The sequence below is a fragment of the Mesoplodon mirus genome, assembly GCF_964341445.2.
Source record: "Mesoplodon mirus genome assembly, chromosome: 13".
NCBI classification, from domain to species: Eukaryota; Metazoa; Chordata; class Mammalia; order Artiodactyla; family Ziphiidae; genus Mesoplodon; species Mesoplodon mirus.
The window spans coordinates 13972475-13989985 of record NC_138989.1 but is presented as its reverse complement, the minus strand read 5'-3'; the positions used below and the strand labels follow the sequence as shown (position 1 = coordinate 13989985).

At 43.2% G+C, this 17511-nt stretch overlaps 1 long non-coding RNA gene across 1 annotated transcript in view; it reads left to right on the top strand.

The window, feature by feature from the left end:
* Positions 1–890: 890 nt before the first annotated feature.
* The window catches only part of LOC309814978, a 159234-nt gene continuing 142613 nt past the window's right edge, over positions 891–17511 (top strand). The window contains exon 1 of the long non-coding RNA XR_014295787.1: positions 891–985. This is a non-coding gene — a long non-coding RNA (uncharacterized lncRNA). The remainder of the gene's footprint in view (positions 986–17511) is intronic.

Below are 17511 nucleotides of genomic sequence, written 5' to 3'. Positions count from 1 at the left end.
ATTCCATCTGTCACTTTAGCTCGTCCAATCCAGCTCCCAAGAAAGCTTGGAGCAAACGGCATGTGTGTGTCTGGGGGCTGGGGGAGGGTTGGGAAGAGGGGACTGTTGGTAGTACAGTTATGACCATTGACTATAACGATCAATCAAGTAGGGCAAGCAGGAATCCAATGACTTGTTAATCAACTGATTACAGAGTGGCCAGTCCCATCAGTTGTATGGTTCCCCCCGTTTCTTTGTTTATTTTTTTATCTAAAATTATTTAATTTTATATTGGCATATAGTTGATTAACAATGTTGTATACGGGCTTCCCTGGTGGCGCAGTGGTTGGGAGTCCGCCTGCCAATGCAGGGGACACGGGTTCGTGCCCCGGTCCGGGAAGATCCCACATGCCGCGGAGCGGCTGGGCCCGTGAGCCATGGCCGCTGAACCTGCGCGTCCGGAGCCTGTGCTCCACGATGGGAGAGACCACAGCAGTGAGAGGCCCGCGTACCGCAAAAAAAAACAAACAAACAAAAAAAAAAACAATGTTGTATTAGTTTTAGGTGTACAGTAAAGTGATTCAGTTATACATATACATGTATCTGTTCTTTTGTAGCCCCCTGATTCTTTGGAGGTGGGAAACTGACTGCATATCTCTGTTGAATTATGGGTTGAATATGGGTTAAGTATATTATGGGGTGAATTGTATCCTCCCTTCCCCCAAATAAAAGATATGCTGAAGTCCTAACCCCCAATGCCATGGTATTTGGAGATGGGTCCTTTGGAGGGTAATAAGGTTTAGAGGAGGTCATAAGGGTGGGGTCTCCATGATGGGATTAGTGTCCTCATAAGCAGAGGAAGAGTTTGAAGCCCTCTTTTTTCTCTCTGTCTCTCTGCCATGGTAGGGCATAGCGAGAAGATAGCTGTGGACAAGCCAGAAAGAAAAGTCTCATCAGAACCCAAGCAAGCTGCTATCCTGGTCTCAGCCCTCCAGCCTCCAGACTGGTAAGTAATACATTTTTGTTGTTTAAGGCACCCATATCTATGGTATTTTGTTATGGCAGCCCAAGCAGACTAAGGTAGTCATCTCTATGATCCTTTCCAGGATGAAGATTATATGACTATTGATCTTGCCTGTGTGTGGCTAAAAGATGTAATTTATCCTTGGATGGAAACCTCTATCTAAAGGGCCAAATTATTATTTTGGTCAATGATGTATTACACTTTCCTTGTCCATTTCTCCTCTTGGCCCTGTCAGCAAATTCAGTGCTGATGAGTTAATGTATATGAAAGTGCTTTGTAAATGGCAAGGCATTGCCCAAATACAAGGACTTATTTTTATGCTATTGAAGTTGAGAGCATTACAGCTGGGCTAAAGGCAGAGGCATCTGATATCATGTGTTGGCAATGAGGTTGTGGGTGAATGATATTTGTGAAAATACATGATGAGTGTAGTACATATGTGTTTCAGTTTCAGCTTAAGTGAAAATTTAAGAAACAACAGAGTGATATGTTTATAAGCACCTGATCTTGAGAAGACTGCTCAAAACCACCACCAGACTCTAACACTTAATATCTGTGGGGTCTTGCAAGTAACTTCTCCTCTCTGTGACTTGATTTCTCCTTCTGAAAAATGGGTATAATATTAAAACTTACTTCCTGGGGTTGATGGAATGATTAAATGCATGTGAAGGACAGAGCTATATATACCAGCTATGTACGTGCCTGTCTATTTTATGTGTATTTTATGTACGAAGCATGTGCAAATGCTATGTGCCGTCTTTCTACATTTTTGCAAATTGCTTTGTTCCCTGTGGTTTGGCTTGCATTCCCCAAGTAAACCATCAGAAGCAAAAAATAGAAGATGGCATCTTGGAAGCATAGCACTGGGCAACCTGGGCTTTGGAAGACCCTGGAGGAATTAGCTTTCCTGACCTTCCAATGCCTACGTTCTCCTACTCAACATCTTGTAATCAGACATTTGAGACAAACCCTAGGAGCTTCAAAGCATGACTCATAATGGCCTGGGTTGCACATTTCAGTCAATGACCCAAGAGTGTGGCCTCACTTTGAGGAGGATTAAACCTTCCACTGTGGAGCGGTGGGTGGTGGAAAGGAAGGATGTGAAGAAACAGTTGCATTTCAGGCCACTCTAACCTCTCTGTCTTGGGCTCTGTCCTTGGCACGCTATTGGGGAATTTGCTAGAGAAGGGGAACATTTGAGTCCATTACTTTAAAAGTAGCAGAAAATAGACTCTGGGAAAAAAAAATTGTGCCTTGGCTACAGGAACTTAATGGGCCATTTTGATCTCTGCCTCCTGCCTGGCTGAGGGTGTCAGGAGCCATGCTCTCAGCTTGCAAAAAATATGTCATCAAGAAGTGTTCCAGTAATGGGGAGTTAATGGAACTGGGAGCCAGAGTTATAACAAAAGGGCCTTAAAAGAGGGGTGGGGTATAATTTATTAACAGCAATATATGGAGCAGGGAGCCTGCAACATTTATGAGAAAAGAAAATGGGACCTTTCACAAGATCCAAGGTTTCTGCTCTCTGTAGCCTTGGGAAACACTCATTGGCGAGACCCAGGCACCTCCCCTTTCTCTGTAACACTCCAACCCCTCTTCAGAAGGAAGAGAGTGGCATCTCTGCTAACTGAAGTCTGTGGCTCAGGGGCGCCTGCTCTGATTCTCCCAGGGATGGAGAAGTTTCTGCTTATGAAAGGATGTTGACGTCCTTATCCGTGGAACATGGTACCAGCGACTTCAAGTGGTTCGGGTATTTTTCTCCTAACTTGGTATATTAACCAGGGCTCTGTTGGGTGTGAGTTAAAGAAGCAGAGTTCACAATGGCCTAAGACTGAGAAAAAAATGGAGAATGGGTCTTATTTTAGACTTGGTCCAAAGTATATTGGTCTTATTTTGAAGCAGATCTTGAGATGAAGAGATGTGTACAAATAGCTTCTTTGGGAGATGATGCCAGGAACCTATGGTTAGATAGTGGAAAGATGAGGGAAGAGAAGGAAGATGATGAGTGTTCATTATCAAGCTAGTTGTAGTGTGGACAGATAGAGCTTAATTTATTGGATCCAAACTCTGGGTGATATTATAGAGCATCTTTTCAAATTAAGAGGCAAGGGAGCTGAGGAAGTTATTCATTCAATCCCCACAGTCATTGGTTGAGGGCTGCTGCTGGGGTTTTTATTCTCTGGCATTCCTGGCTTCTCCTGTATGATGCCCTGGGTACTCCTGTGGCCAGGGACAGGTGGAGGGACCCTTCAGGCAGAGGGTTGCAGCTGTTTTCTGTAAAGAACTGTCAGCATGTAAAGGTAACTGCCAAGGAGCTGTGGATATACCATCCACAGCATCGGCCAAGGCGGGGTAAGTACTAATTGACTTCACTGATTGAAAAGTTCAAGCTTGGACTAGCTTCAGGCATTGGTAGATCCAGGGGGTAACAGAGCGTTATCAGGACTTGGTCTGTAACATTTCATTATTGGTTTTTCTTTTCTCAACATCAGCTCCATTCTTAGGCGGGGATTGCTCATGTGATGGTACATTGCCTGCCAGTAGCTCTATGCTTTTATCCAATTCAGAAGCCCCAGTGGAAAAAAACCCCAAATTTTCCCCCTCAAACAATTTCACCAGAAGTCCTAGAATGTATTCATGTTGGCTCAGCTTGGTTAGTTAATTGTAAAATGTTTAACAAGTAATTTAATCTACCTGGGCCCCCGAGTCTTCACTTGCACAAGAATGCTGTAACCCTGTCTTCAACTTCAAAAATCATTTGGTTGTAAGTGACCCCCATTCTATTTCATCAAGGAATCCTCTTTATTTTCAAGGCACATGATTTTCAAGGCACTTTATTTTCAAGGCAAGCATGAGTTCAAGTGTTATCCTTGGACTAGTTCAGTCCTTCTTTCTATATATGTTCTTCCTGAGTAATCCCTCCATTCCCTTGATAAGCATCCACTTCTGAGTAGATGGCTTTCCAAACTGACCTTGTGAAGCTACTACATCAGGACTGTTGGGATAACAAGTGACAGAAAAATCCAATTAAAATCATGTTTGTATGCATATACCTACACATATACTTACATATATGTATATATCTACATAAATATGTTCATGTGTATGTTTATATATTTATATATACATATATATATAGACACACACACACACACATATATACACATTCATATGTTCACATAACTAAAACAGGAGCTAGCTGTGGTTTCTGTCTTGGCTTTATTCCAGGTCTCACAGAGAGTCATCCATCATTCACTTTCCCTTCCTTTGGTTTTCTCCGTTCTCAGACATCGTATCTCCTCATGAACACAAGATACCCCCAGTAGCACCCGTCCCACATTCTCTCACTTTCATTCAAAGAGAACAGAGTTTGTTTTGCCAAAAGCTCAAACAGAAGTGCCAGAATTCCTTCTCACCTGCTCCGATTGAGCTGACTGGAGTCACATGACCATTCCCGGACCAATCCCTGGCCTTGGAAGAACCTGATGGTCTGATTGGCCAGCCTTGGATTACATATTCCCTCTTGATTCAAACAGTGGGCTTAGTTTAACCAGAATCACACAGACTGAAAATAGGGGAGGGCTGTTTCTGGAAATAGGAAGACTAATGTCATCCTCACTTCTCCTTTGCAGCATTAATTTATTTTCACTATTTTGTGCTACACATATTCGTCACTAAATCAGTGTCTAAATGCACATTCACATCACTAGACTCGTTGTCTCTGGTCAACTGTCCTCTGATGTATTATCTAACATGTTACATCATATGGTTTCCTCATCCTTCCCACCTATTGAGGACACATATGTTCTTCTTTTTGATATCCTTGGCATCTAGCACAGAGGCTGGCATTTATTGGGCATGCAAGAAATCTTTGAAAGACAAAAAGAAGAGAGAAACACAGGAAGAAATAAAGGATTCTGAATTTTAAGTCCCAAACTCCCTTCCAAGCTAGCAATTTGTACCTGGATGTTGTCCTGGTGACATGCAATATGGTAACACTGCACTTTCAACTCATCAGGTCCCAAACTGAACTTACTGTCTTGTTTTCCAGACCATTACCCATTGCCCACTTTGCTCTCTTTGACCTCAGGACATCCTGCCAGAGGTTTGATCTGGTGGATATAGGCTTTGTGTCTCAGAAGCTCACAAACCCTTTGAAATCATGTAAAATGTTATGCATGTGTCTCTCTGAATTGACTTGAGGTGTTGGGTCCATAAATTTCATCATGCTAACCTAGGAGTCCAAAAGCCAAACCTGTTAAGAAAAAATTACTGATGCCCTAAAATGGAAATCATTTCAGTTTTAGGTAGCCCAGTATTTGAGAAGACACAAAATAGGCACCTTGCCTTTTCCAGCAGGTACCCAAAGGGACAGTCAAATCTCAGTGCATAATTTTCTTTTCCTATTGACTGTTTATCACAGGGCTTTGTCACATTTATCAGAGAAGGGAACTAATGATTATTCCTCCTCCTACATACAGCTTCCTCCTATCTTACTTGACTCTTTTTCAAGTTTGAGTGATAATTCATGGCAATTCATTGTATCTGCTTCATAATTTCCAGTTATTAGAGCCTTTTCTCATAAACTATTCAATTTTGTCTTCCCAAAAAATTCCAGCATTGGAGTAAAGATTGACCCAAGTAAGAATGGCCTTGTCTTCTTTCTTTCTTTCTTTCTTTCTTTCTTTCTTTCTTTCTTTCTTTCTTTCTTTCTTTCTTCTTTCGGCTGTGTTGGGTCTTCATTGCTGTGCGCGGGCTTTCTCTGGGTGTGGCAATGGGGGCTACTCTTCATTGCAGTGTGTGGGCTTCTCATTGCAGTGGTTTCTCTAGTTGTGGAGCACAGGCTCTAGGTGTGAGGGCTTCAGTAGTTGTGGTGCACGGGCTTAGTTGTGCCATGGCATATGGGATCTTCCTGGACCAGGGCTCGAACCCGTGTCCCCTGCATTGGCAGGCGGGTGGATTCTTAACCACTGCACCACCAGGGAAGTCCTGGCCTTGGTTATTGACTCTGAGGTCTGATTTTCTACTATATCCATTAGGAAAGTGTTCAGCTGCAAGTAAAAGGGAACTTAATATATGGCTTAAACACATATTTTCCTTACATCACAAGAAATGAGAGGGTAGGTGGTAGTTTATCTTGGCTCAACTACTTGGCGATGCCTTTGTAGGTAAGGTTCTGTTTATCTTCCTTTGCTTTATGGGTTGATTTTTTAAAAATTGAAGTATAGTTGCTGTACAATATTATATAAATTACAGGTGTACAATATAGTGATTCACAATTTTTAAAGGTTATATTCCATTTATAGTTATTGTAAAATTATAACATATTGGCTGTGTTCCCCATGTTGTACAGTATATCCTTGTAGCTTATTTTATACCTAATAGTTTGTACCTCTTACTCCCCTACCCCTATATTGCCCCTCCCCACTTCCCTCCCCCCATTGGTAACCACTAGTTTATTCTTTATACCTGTGAATCTTCTTCTCTTATGTTATATTCTCTAGTTTTCTGTATGTTTTAGATTTCACATATAAGTGATATCATATAGTATTTGTCTTTCTCTGTTGGAGTTATTTCACTTAGCATAATGCCCTCCAAGTCCATCCCTGTTGCTGCAAAAGACAATATTTCATCCTTTTTTAATGGCTGAGTAATATTCCATTGTGTATACACACACACACACACACACACACATATGTACACCACATCTTCTTTATTCATTCATCTACTGATGGTCACTTAGGTTGCTTCCATATCTTGGCAATTGTACATAATGCTGCTGTGAACATTGGGGTGAATGTATCTTTTCTAATTACTGTGGTTTTTTTTTTTTCTGATATTTATCCAGGAGCAGAATTGCTGGGTCATAGGGTAGTTCTATTTCTCATTTTTGAGGAATCTCCATACTGTTTTCCATAGTGGCTGCACCAGTTTACATTCCCACCATATGGGTTGATTTTTTTATCCCAAGGCTTGTTGCCTCATGTTTCAAAATGGCTGCTGAAGCACCAGACATATGCCCAAGTTGAAGGAAAAGAAGAGGGGTGGAAGAAGGGCTGTGTTAGCTGTGTCAATCCCTTATGATTAGAAAAGCAAACATTTTCCTAGACACTACCACTTTCTTCAGCAGACTTATGCTTATACTGTATTGGTCTGCACTTGCTCATCTTTTGAGCTTATGCTAGCTGCAAGGAAGATTGTGAAAGTGAAGGATAAGCTTGTCATGTTTGCTTTTAGCTTAATCATGGTCTACCTGGCTTGGAGTGTAGTCACATCATGTCACCCTCTGGAATATCATACTGTGTCACTCCATGTCACTTTGAGTGAAAGCTAAAGTCTTTGTGGTGGCCTGCAAGACCTACAAGGTATGACTCCCGTGTCATTTCTGACCTCATCCCTTTTTGCTCACTCGCTCTCGCAAATCATTCCAGCCACACTGGCCTCCCGGGTCCCTCTCCAGCCCCTTTGCATAGCCATTCCCTCCTCATGGAGTGTTCTTCCCAAGACCAACATGGTCTCCTCACCTCCATCATGTCTTTGTTAAATGTTACCTTCTCCATCAGGCCAACTAATAACACGCCTCCCATTCCTGATCTGTGTTACCAATATATTAATTTCCTGTAGCTACTGTAACAAAGCACCACAAACTGAATGGTTTAAAATACTGAAATTTATTGTCTCACAATTCTGGAAGCTGGAAGACCAGAGTCAAGGTGTTGGCAGGCTGTGGGGAAGAAACTTTTCTTTTTATTTATTTCTTTTTTAAAATTTATTTTATTGAAGTCTAGTTGATTTACAATGTTGTGTTCATTTCTGCTGTACAGAAAAGTGATGCAGTTATACATACACATACATTCTTTTTCAGATTCTTTTCCATTATGGTTTATCACAGGATATTGACTATAGTTCTCCGTGTTACACAGCAGGACTGCGTTGTTCATCCATTCTATATATGAGTTTGCATCTGCTAATCCCAAACTCCCAATCCATCCCTCCCCCACCCCCCTCCCCCTGGCAACCACAAGTCTGCGGAAGAACATTTTCCATGCCTCACTCTTAGCTTCTGGTGGTTTGTGACAATCCGTGGCGTTCCTTGCTTGTAGATGCATCCCTCCACCCTCTGCCTCCATCATCACGTGGACTTCTATATGCGTCTCTGTCCATATTTCCCTCTTCTTATAAAGACACCAGTCATTGGCTTAGGGCTCACCCTAATCCAGTATGATCACATCTTAACATGATTACATCTGCAGAGACTATTTCCAAAAGTTCACTTTATGAGATTCTGGTGGGCGTGAATTTGGGGGGATACTATTCAAAGCAGTGCATCCAGCTTTACTTTTTATTTTCTTCTAAGACCACTATATACCTTCTAGCTTATTTTTTTTTTTAAGGCAGGCCGAGGGAATTGCTTATTCTCAAAGCTCTAAGCCCTAAACAAACCCACACCTTTTAAAGAGGCTCAGAGGTGGGAAGGAGGATGGGACCACAGATCCCAATTGCTGGAGCACCTTCTCCACGCGTCATGACAACCAGGTACCAGCTTTTATCCTGTGCCCACATCCAGGGAGCCCTTGTCTTGTGCTCCCCACCCCCACAGAAAGCAGGGCCCAGGAATTCATATGTTTGCTGTTGCTTGTGTTACTGAATATCCATGAAGTGCAAAACGGGACCGTGACCTAATGAGGTGTTAACCCTGCCTCATTACTACACATCGGCCATGAAAGCAGCCTCTTCTTGGCCAGGACTATTTCAAGGAGATTCAGGAAGTATTTGAGACTCCAGAAGAATGGCTGGAAATCAGGGACCTTCAGATGGACCTCTCTGAGAGCTCAGGGCAGGAGACGTGGACCAGGAGCCCCCTGAATGCACCAGAGAATCTCCCCTGTGGCTGTTCCCCCCAACCCTGCTAAGACTTACCCAGTGCTGGAAGGAACAAGGAGTCGGAGTCTACGGATCTGGGTTTACATCCCAGCTCTGCCACCAGGACACGTGAGACAAATCACATGTCCCTCTGAGCCTCAGTCTCCACATCTATAAAATGGGAATAATTATTGTAAATATCTCCCAGTGTTGCGAAAACACAATAAGATAATATTCATATGTAAAGCCCTTGCTTCATAGCGGATACTTGCTAGCTCAGGACTACTCTTACCTTTATTGCTTTTCTTAGTGTGATTTGGTAATATTGGAAGACAACTTGGGTGGAGGAAACTAAGAACTGTCAGCCTGATCCATTGAACTCTTTGCTCCTCAGAGAGTGGGGAAACAGGATTGGATATTCAAATAAGCACTGTTTATTGCCTGCCTTCTGTTAAGCACTTTATATGCCTTATCCCAATATTTCTAGCAACAACCCCCTGGGGTAGAACTTATTAGCCTCATGGAGGAAACAGAGGGTCAGAGAAGTTAAAAACCTTGCCAATGTTCAACAGCTGCCGGGAAGTGACACATTCAGAATTTGAGCCTTGTTCACATGACATCAGGTGCCATGTTTGTCCCATGACACGAGGCCCGGACCCCATGTTCTCTACACACCTTAGTTTTTAATCGGTCCTAGGGGTGGAAGGTCAGGGGTCCTGGCACCCTAATTCAGTTCTTGCTCTGGTTTTCCCATGAGAGCTTTGATCACCTTGTGTGTCCACTGCATCCCAGCTCCAGTCTTTGGGAGGTCATCGTCCCCCACTACCTGGGGACTCCAGGGACCAGCAGCTGTGTGGGCTTTGCCTGTAAAGCAGTTTGATGATGTGTTAAGTGTCACTGCTTAATGAGCTGCAGGACCAAACACTCAGGGTAGAGGCGAGGGAGGCCGACGCAGCCCCCAGACACATGGTCCTGCCCAAATTCAGTTGTAAACGTCACAACCAAGGGTGGGCCTGGAGCCTCCTGCTCGGAGAACCCCGACTTCCGTTGCCCCATTGGCCTCTGACTAATGCACTCCCCACTCAACAGCTTGCCCCCACTTCCTCCCCAGTCCTCCAGTCCCCACAACCCATCCTCAGGGTTGTCGTCATGGGAGGTCTCTTCTTACAACAGGGCAAAGCAATTAAGGACAGACGGTGCAAATTAAACCAGGAAGAATGAGTTTCCTCCAGCGCCAGAGAAATATTTGGGGCCTTGCTTCAGAGGAGAAGCCAGGAGGAGAGATGGATGGTGGGTGAGTGGTGAAGATGGAGGCTGATAGGATAGGGCCAGGCAGCAGGAAGGAGAGAAGAGATGTGTCTCTGGATGGAAGGTTAAGGTGGAAAGACTAAATGAAGGGAGAATGGCAGAGCCATTCATTCATTCATTCGTTCGCCCATCCACCCATTCATTCATCACCCGTCCATCCATTCATCATTCATCCATCCACCCACTCATTCATTCACTCATCCACCCATTCATTCATTCATCAGCTACCCATTCATTCACCCATCCACCCATCCATCCATCCATCCATTCATTCCCTCATGCATCAATTCACCCATTTGTTCGTGTGTCAAACATTGACCTAGGTGTTTTAAATCCAAGGGCAAATTGGAGAGCGTAATGAATTGATTAGGAACAAGGGCTTTGGAATGAATGGATATGGCTGGTTTCATCATTCATTACTGGGGTAACCATTGGCAAGAGACCCAAACTCTCATGCTTCAGTTTCTGTAAAATGGAGATAGAATGCATTTGTCTTGCCAGGGCTTTGGGGGAGAATTAAATGATATAACTGATGCAAAATGAACATTGCTTTGCTCTTAAGTAGATGCTCAAGAAATTTAATACATCATATATAGGGTCCTCTATGTGTGTCTGTTGAATGAATAATGATGTTTGTGCTTACGTTTCTAAGTGTTTTATATACATTAATTTATATAGTTCTCAAAAATACATGAGGAAATCATTATTACCCTCTTCGTTTCTTTTGAAATAGAAACCCAGGCACCTAAAGGTTGTGTTATCTTCCAAGATCACACAGCTATTAAGTGGCAGAGGTAGCATTTGAACCCAGGGAGTTTAGCTCCAGAAACCGTGCGTCTAAAGGCCAAAGTACCCGCCTTCTGGTGATGCTGGAGAAAAAAAGAATTATATTATACCTTATGTGTTTAAGAACTAGGGATTGTGTCAGAGGGTCTTTAGAGATCTCTTAAAAGAATTCTGTTCAATGACCCCCTACCTCCACCCCCCGCCCATGGCTGGGTATGGACACACACACACAAGCACACAAACACACGCTTGTGTGTGCATGCTTTGGCCTCTGCTGACCTCCAGCTGCTACCCTGTACATGCCCTGCAGCGGTGGCTGTTTCCTGGGAAGGGGTGGACGGAGCTGCTGTGTGGATGCCTAAAGCAAAGGCTGCTGACCCCTGTAACCCCAATTCCATCCCGCACTGCCCTCCGCCTCCCCGCTTCCCCCCTTCCTTCCCTCCCTCCGGGGCCCGGTGCAAACACGGCATCCAATTTGTTACCTACACAGGAAGGTCAGGGCCCTGCTGGCCCCTGCACTTTTCTCAGCGTGGGTCACTTGACTGTGGCTTGCTTGTTTTTCTCTCTGTTCTTTGAAAGCGTCAGTGGGAGCTGGAGAGGGATCTGGGACCAGACGGTGACCTCTGACTATAAGAAATTCATTGGAGAGGGTGCTTTTCTAGAGTCCTGCATAGGTGTCAAAGCTGTCTAGGCAAGGCTGTGGTGGAAGGATTTTGATGGGGAATTTGGGGTCCACCATAGATCGCAGGACAGACAAATTGCACTTCTAAACTAATTGAAGTTCACAGACAAAACATATGTGATATTGTGTCTATCTGTGTGTGTTCATGCTTGGTGTGCGTGCTGGCACAAGTTGTGTGCTCATGTGGGCATTCTTCTGGCCAGAGGCTTCATGGATGTCATCAGAATTTCAAATGGATTTACGTCTCCATAGGGTCAAGGTCCACTGGCTTAACGTCAAGGGAAGCTGAAAGGAAAAATTCTGAAGTGATTTGGGAAAATGAAAGACCAAGGAAAAATCCCATGGACTCACAGAGTCCAAGCACCATATTCGTTGGTCCAGGGACCCCACTTCAGATACTACCGGGATGCAACATGAATGTAAACAAATGACTCCAGCCAAGTGTAAGAAAACTCTTAGTGTCCAGGAGACAATATGGCATCAGTGAAACTGTAGTAAACCAGATAGTAAAGAACAATGCATGTCCCCAATGAGGAGCCACAGCCATCGCATCCATTGTTGATATATTGGAGTGAGGCCCCAACTTTGCTGGATCTTCCAGACCTCTTGAGCAAAATCAGAAATCCAGGCTTCTATCTGAAATGTCCCAGATTAAAACATGTAAATGTATGTTAAATTAAAAATAGAATATTGTGAAAGCCAAACAATGTGTAGGCCTGAGCCACCCTGTGAACCTCTAGCTTTGAACATCCAACGATATGTCTCCATGATTTTCCAGGAAGAGAATTGCAAACCAGAAAAGGCAAGGGGTCTGTCCATCCAAGATCCCGTAAAATGAATGCATGACAGAATCAAGACTCAAAAGACTGCTCTCGCTTTTTTTTTTTTTTTTTTTTTTTTTTTGCTGCGTTGGGTCTTTGTTTCTGTGCGTGGTCTTTCTCTAGTTGCGGCGAGCAGGGGCCCCTCTTCGTTGCGATGCGTGTGCTTCTCATCGCGGTGGCTTCTCTTGTTGCAGAGTACAGGCTCTAGGTGCACAGGCTTCAGTAGTTGTGGTGCACAAGCTCAGTAGTTGTGGCTCGTGGACCCTGGAATGCAGGGTCAGTAGTTGTGGCACACAGGCTTAGTTGCTCCACGGCATGTGGCATCTTCCTGGACCAGGGCTCAAACCCATGTGCCCTGCATTGGCAGGCGGATTCTTAACCACTGCACCACCAGGGAAGTCCAAAAGTCAGCCTCTTAAGTCACAACCCTTGTTTCTGCTACTCTAACATGGTGCTTAGGGAATAACTTCTCACTTCCTTCTCTGTTGTTTCAGCTTCTCCAAGGAAGGTCCGCAGTTATGTAGGCCTAGATAATAGACATAGTTGCTTCTTACTTACGCATCACAGGGATTTATGGGAGATCTATTGCATGAGTGCCCTCAATTCTCCCATTTAGAGCAAAGGCCTTTTGCCTCACACCTTGACTCTGGGCTTGGCCGTGTGATTTGCTTTGTCTAAAGGGGACTTAGCAGATGTGATACCAGCCAAGGCTTGAAAAGCACTAACTGATTTCAGTTTACTTTGCTCACTCTTGGACCCCTGCCATCACCTTGTGATCTAACATGGGGTAGCCTGTTGGAAGCATGTGAGAAACATATGGGATGAACTGAGGCCATTCTACACCAGCCAGTCCCCAACTAACCCCCCAACTGACTGTATTCACAAAAACAAGCCCAGCCAAAATCACCCAAACTCAGCTCAGAACACTAAGACCATCCAGCCTTCTCATAGACTCATGAGAAATTAATTCATAGTTGCCATTTTAAGCCACTAAGCTTTGGGGGTTTATGTTACACAGCAATAGCTAACTGATTCAAGTAGGGGGTGTAAGGATTATTCACTTAATGACTCAGTGGTGCTCAGTGGTGGAAAATGTTGAATCTACTCTTTCCCACCCTCAATATTTGATTTCAATCTCCTGTCTTTGCTTAGTGAAACTCAGATAGCGAACACTCATTTGAATAGAGCCATATCACCTTCTGTGTACCAGGCACTGTACTAGCTGTTCTCCCATCTGTTAAGTTCATGCATTACCCTAAGAAATGTAATTAACATAGCCACTCAGGTAGTCAGGCTTCTTGTAGAGATCCCTGGTGTCATACAGACTTGGTTTGGAGTCCCACTGCTATTTCTTTTCTTTCTTTCTTTCTTTTTTTTTTGGCCACACTGCGTGGCTTGTAGGATCTTAGTTCCCCGACCAGGGTACCTAGGCCCTGGCAGTGAAAACACTGAGTCCTAACCACTGGACCACTAGGTAATCCCCCCACCAATGCAATTTAGAGTTGTGATTTTAAATAAGTAACCCACCTCAGTCTCATTACTTGAAAAATGGGGATGATAATCTCTATCTTATTATAAAGAGTGAATCAGGTAATGAATTAGATAGGAATTCATTCAGTTGCAAGTAACAGAAGTCATAAAGACATTTAATTATCATATACAAGGAATCTGGAGGTCAACATCTGCTGGGATTGGTTTAAGGAAGAAATGATCAGGGTACCATCTTTGTGATTCTCTTGGCCTTTACCTCATGGTCATAAAGTGTTTGCTGCAGCTCCAGAAATTATATTCACATTCAAGGTACCATATGGGGGAAATTCAGACTCTTCAGGAAAGTAAAGTCTCTCCTGGAAGCTACCTGCAGCCTCTCCTTAGATTTCACTGGTCTGTGACTGATGATGTGTTATATATGCAAGGGAGGCTGAGAAAGGAAGTATTTGGCCATTGGCATCCTTTAGAATTGGAGGCATGAACAGGAGACGAGATTGGGAGCAGATGGTGTGTTAGCCGAGCAATGGTGTTTTCCGCAGAGCATCCAAAGATCACTGGCATAGAATGGGTTCTCAGGAACTGGTTACTTTTACTTTCCACAATAATGTACTTCTTTAACTTGCAATTTAATAGTGGCTTTAAAGGGAGAAAGAGGATTTTTTTCTGCTTTGTGTTTTAAGATACATTAGATTTCAGGGTATTTTCCCAGATTTGGAAGAACCAGACTGGGACATTTTCTGGACTCACAATTTCTCCCCATGGTCATGTTGATAATTCTTGCATCCCTTCCTCTGGTCCCAACTTTGGGGAATCTGTGTCTCCCTCCCTCCACCCTGGTAAGCCTAGTGGGGCTGCCGAGGATACTACTTTTCCACCTCTGCCAGGCTCTTCAAAGTCACTTATTAGATCATGTGTTTCAAATTTGGTTATGAATTGTTTGGGAAACATGGTAAAATGCAGATTTCCTGACCACACCCCCCAACCAGCCTGGCAAGTTGGGGAAGTGCTGGAAAATATGCATATTTCACTCACTTTTTAAATTAATTTTTGTTGGAGTATATTTGCTTTACGATGTTGTGTTAGTTTCTGTTGTACAGCAAAGTGAATCAGCTAGACCTATACACATATCCCCTCTTTTTTGGATTTCCTTCCCATTTACGTCACCACAGAACATTGAGTAGAGTTCCGCGTGCTACACAGTAGGTTCTCATTAGTTGTCTATTTTATACATAGTAGTGTATATATGTCAATCCCAATCTCCCAATTCATCCCACCCCCCCTTCCCCCCTTGGTGTCCGTACATTTGTTCTCTATGTCTGTGTGTCTATTTCTGCATTGCAAGTAAGTTCATCTGTATCATTTTTCTGGATTCCACATGTAAGTGATATTATACGATATTTGTTTTTCTCTTTCTGACTTAACTTCACCCTGCATGACAGTCTCTAGGTCCATCCACGTCTCTGCAAATGGCACAATTTCATTCCTTTTTATGGCTGAGTAATATTCCATTGTATATATGTGCCACATCTTCTTTATCCATTCCTCTGTTGATGGACATATAGGTTGCTTCCATGTCCTGGCTATTGTAAATAGTGCTGCAATGAACACTGAGGTGCATGTATCTTTTTGAATTATGGTTTTCTCCGGGCATATGCCCAGGGGTGGGATTGCTGGGTCATATGGTAGTTCTTGTTTTAGTTTTTTAAGGAGCCTCCATACTATTCTCCATAGTGGCTCAACCAATTTACATTCCCACCAACAGTTTAAGAGGGTTCCCTTTTCTCCACACCTTCCCCAACATTTATTGTTTGTAGATTTTTTGACGATGGCCATTCTGACCGGTGTGAGGTAATACCTCATTGTAATTTTGATTTGCATTTCTCTGATAATTAGTGATGTTGAGCATCTTTTCATGTGTTTACTGGCCACAAGATGGTTTTTGGAACACACTTAGAGAAGCATTGCTCCAGGATCTGGAAGCTAAAAGTGCATGAGCCTAGAGCCTCTGTGGGCACTTTCTCATTTTGTGGAGAAAGTCAGTCTGTAGGCAGAGAGAAGAAAGGGGCATGCAGGGAGAAGCAGACTGAAGCAGTAAACGGAAAGAGAGAGAGTGGTGTGTGAATCCCTGCACCCACTGGTCTCTGAGGCCAGCTCCGTCCTTTCTCTTCTCAAGGCTTTAGTTATGGCAATCAGAGTATTCCTTATTTCCTGCTAAATCTTGAGCTTCTATAATCTGAGTTTCTGCTCCTTATACACTCTCCCTCTGCAACTTTTTCTGCAACTCACCATAAAATTCGTATTTATGGGATACTGATTGATGACTTGATAAGGACAATGACTTGTCCAAGGTTATAAAGCTAAAGTAAATCCACACTAAAGTCAGAACCCTCATTCTCTGACCCCCAGGCCACTTTTTTTGTCCCTTGAGTTATTGGGCTACCCTGAAGATATGGGGAAGCACTAATAAATGGGCAGGTATAACTGGGTTACGTGCAGTGTAAATGTTTCCGAAAAGATGATCTAAAATATTCTGTAAATATTTAATAATATCAAGTGTAGGAGGCAGTGTGGGGTAAGCTATGCGGCAATATCTAAGCCCCAAATCTCAGTGGCTTAAGGGAACAAGAGTTTTTTTCTCTCTCACGCTTCATTTACGATGCTTGTTCGCCTGGGAGTGGGGGCAGGGGTTCTGCTCCTTGAAATCTTTCCAAGACCCAGGATGATATAGGGTTTATCTTGACATGTTCTTCCATGGTCACTACAGCAGTGGGAAATGAACATGGAGAATTGCTTATCATGGCTCTTAAAGCCTCAAAGTGATACATGTCCCTTTTGCTCATATTTCATTGGCTGAAGCAAGTCACATGGCCATGTCTAACTTCAGAAGGGGCAGAGAAGTACAATTCTTCCAAGTGCCTGGAAAGCAGAGCATTAGAAATATTTGATGAGTAGCATGATTGGCTACTGCACCAAGGGAATTCAGTAATTTAAGAGAATCTTTGAAGAAAAATTAAAATAGAATATGTTGATCGCCTACATTGGCCGAACATTTTGTTTACATTATCTTACTTCATATGCACCCTGGAAGATACATATGATTATGCCCATTTCACAGAGTGGGAAACTGAAGATTGGAAAGATTATACAAATGCCCAAGGTCACCTGACCAATAAGTGATGGCTTTAACTTTGAACCTGGCTGTCCCTCTCTCTCTCTCTCTCTCCAGTGTCCATACTCTTTGCCACCATTAAAAAAAAATGTAACACTTTCTTTCAGAAGCACCATATATTTTTAAAACTGCAGCAAGGGTAAAGTAGTATTAAGAAAGACAGAAAGATTTTTCATAGGGAATTCAGTGTCTAGCCATTAAAATGTTCATGATCTTTCATTGGATGAGAATTTCCATGTCAGGCTTTCCTTAAGGCAGGGGAATCAGCAAAAAAAAACAAACAGTGAGCCAATATTAACACAATACATGATTTAGCTTTCTTAGGGAGTAAGCGTGGTGCATAGAAGCTTATCAACTTTCTCTAGTGAGAGCCTGGTATAATCTGGCT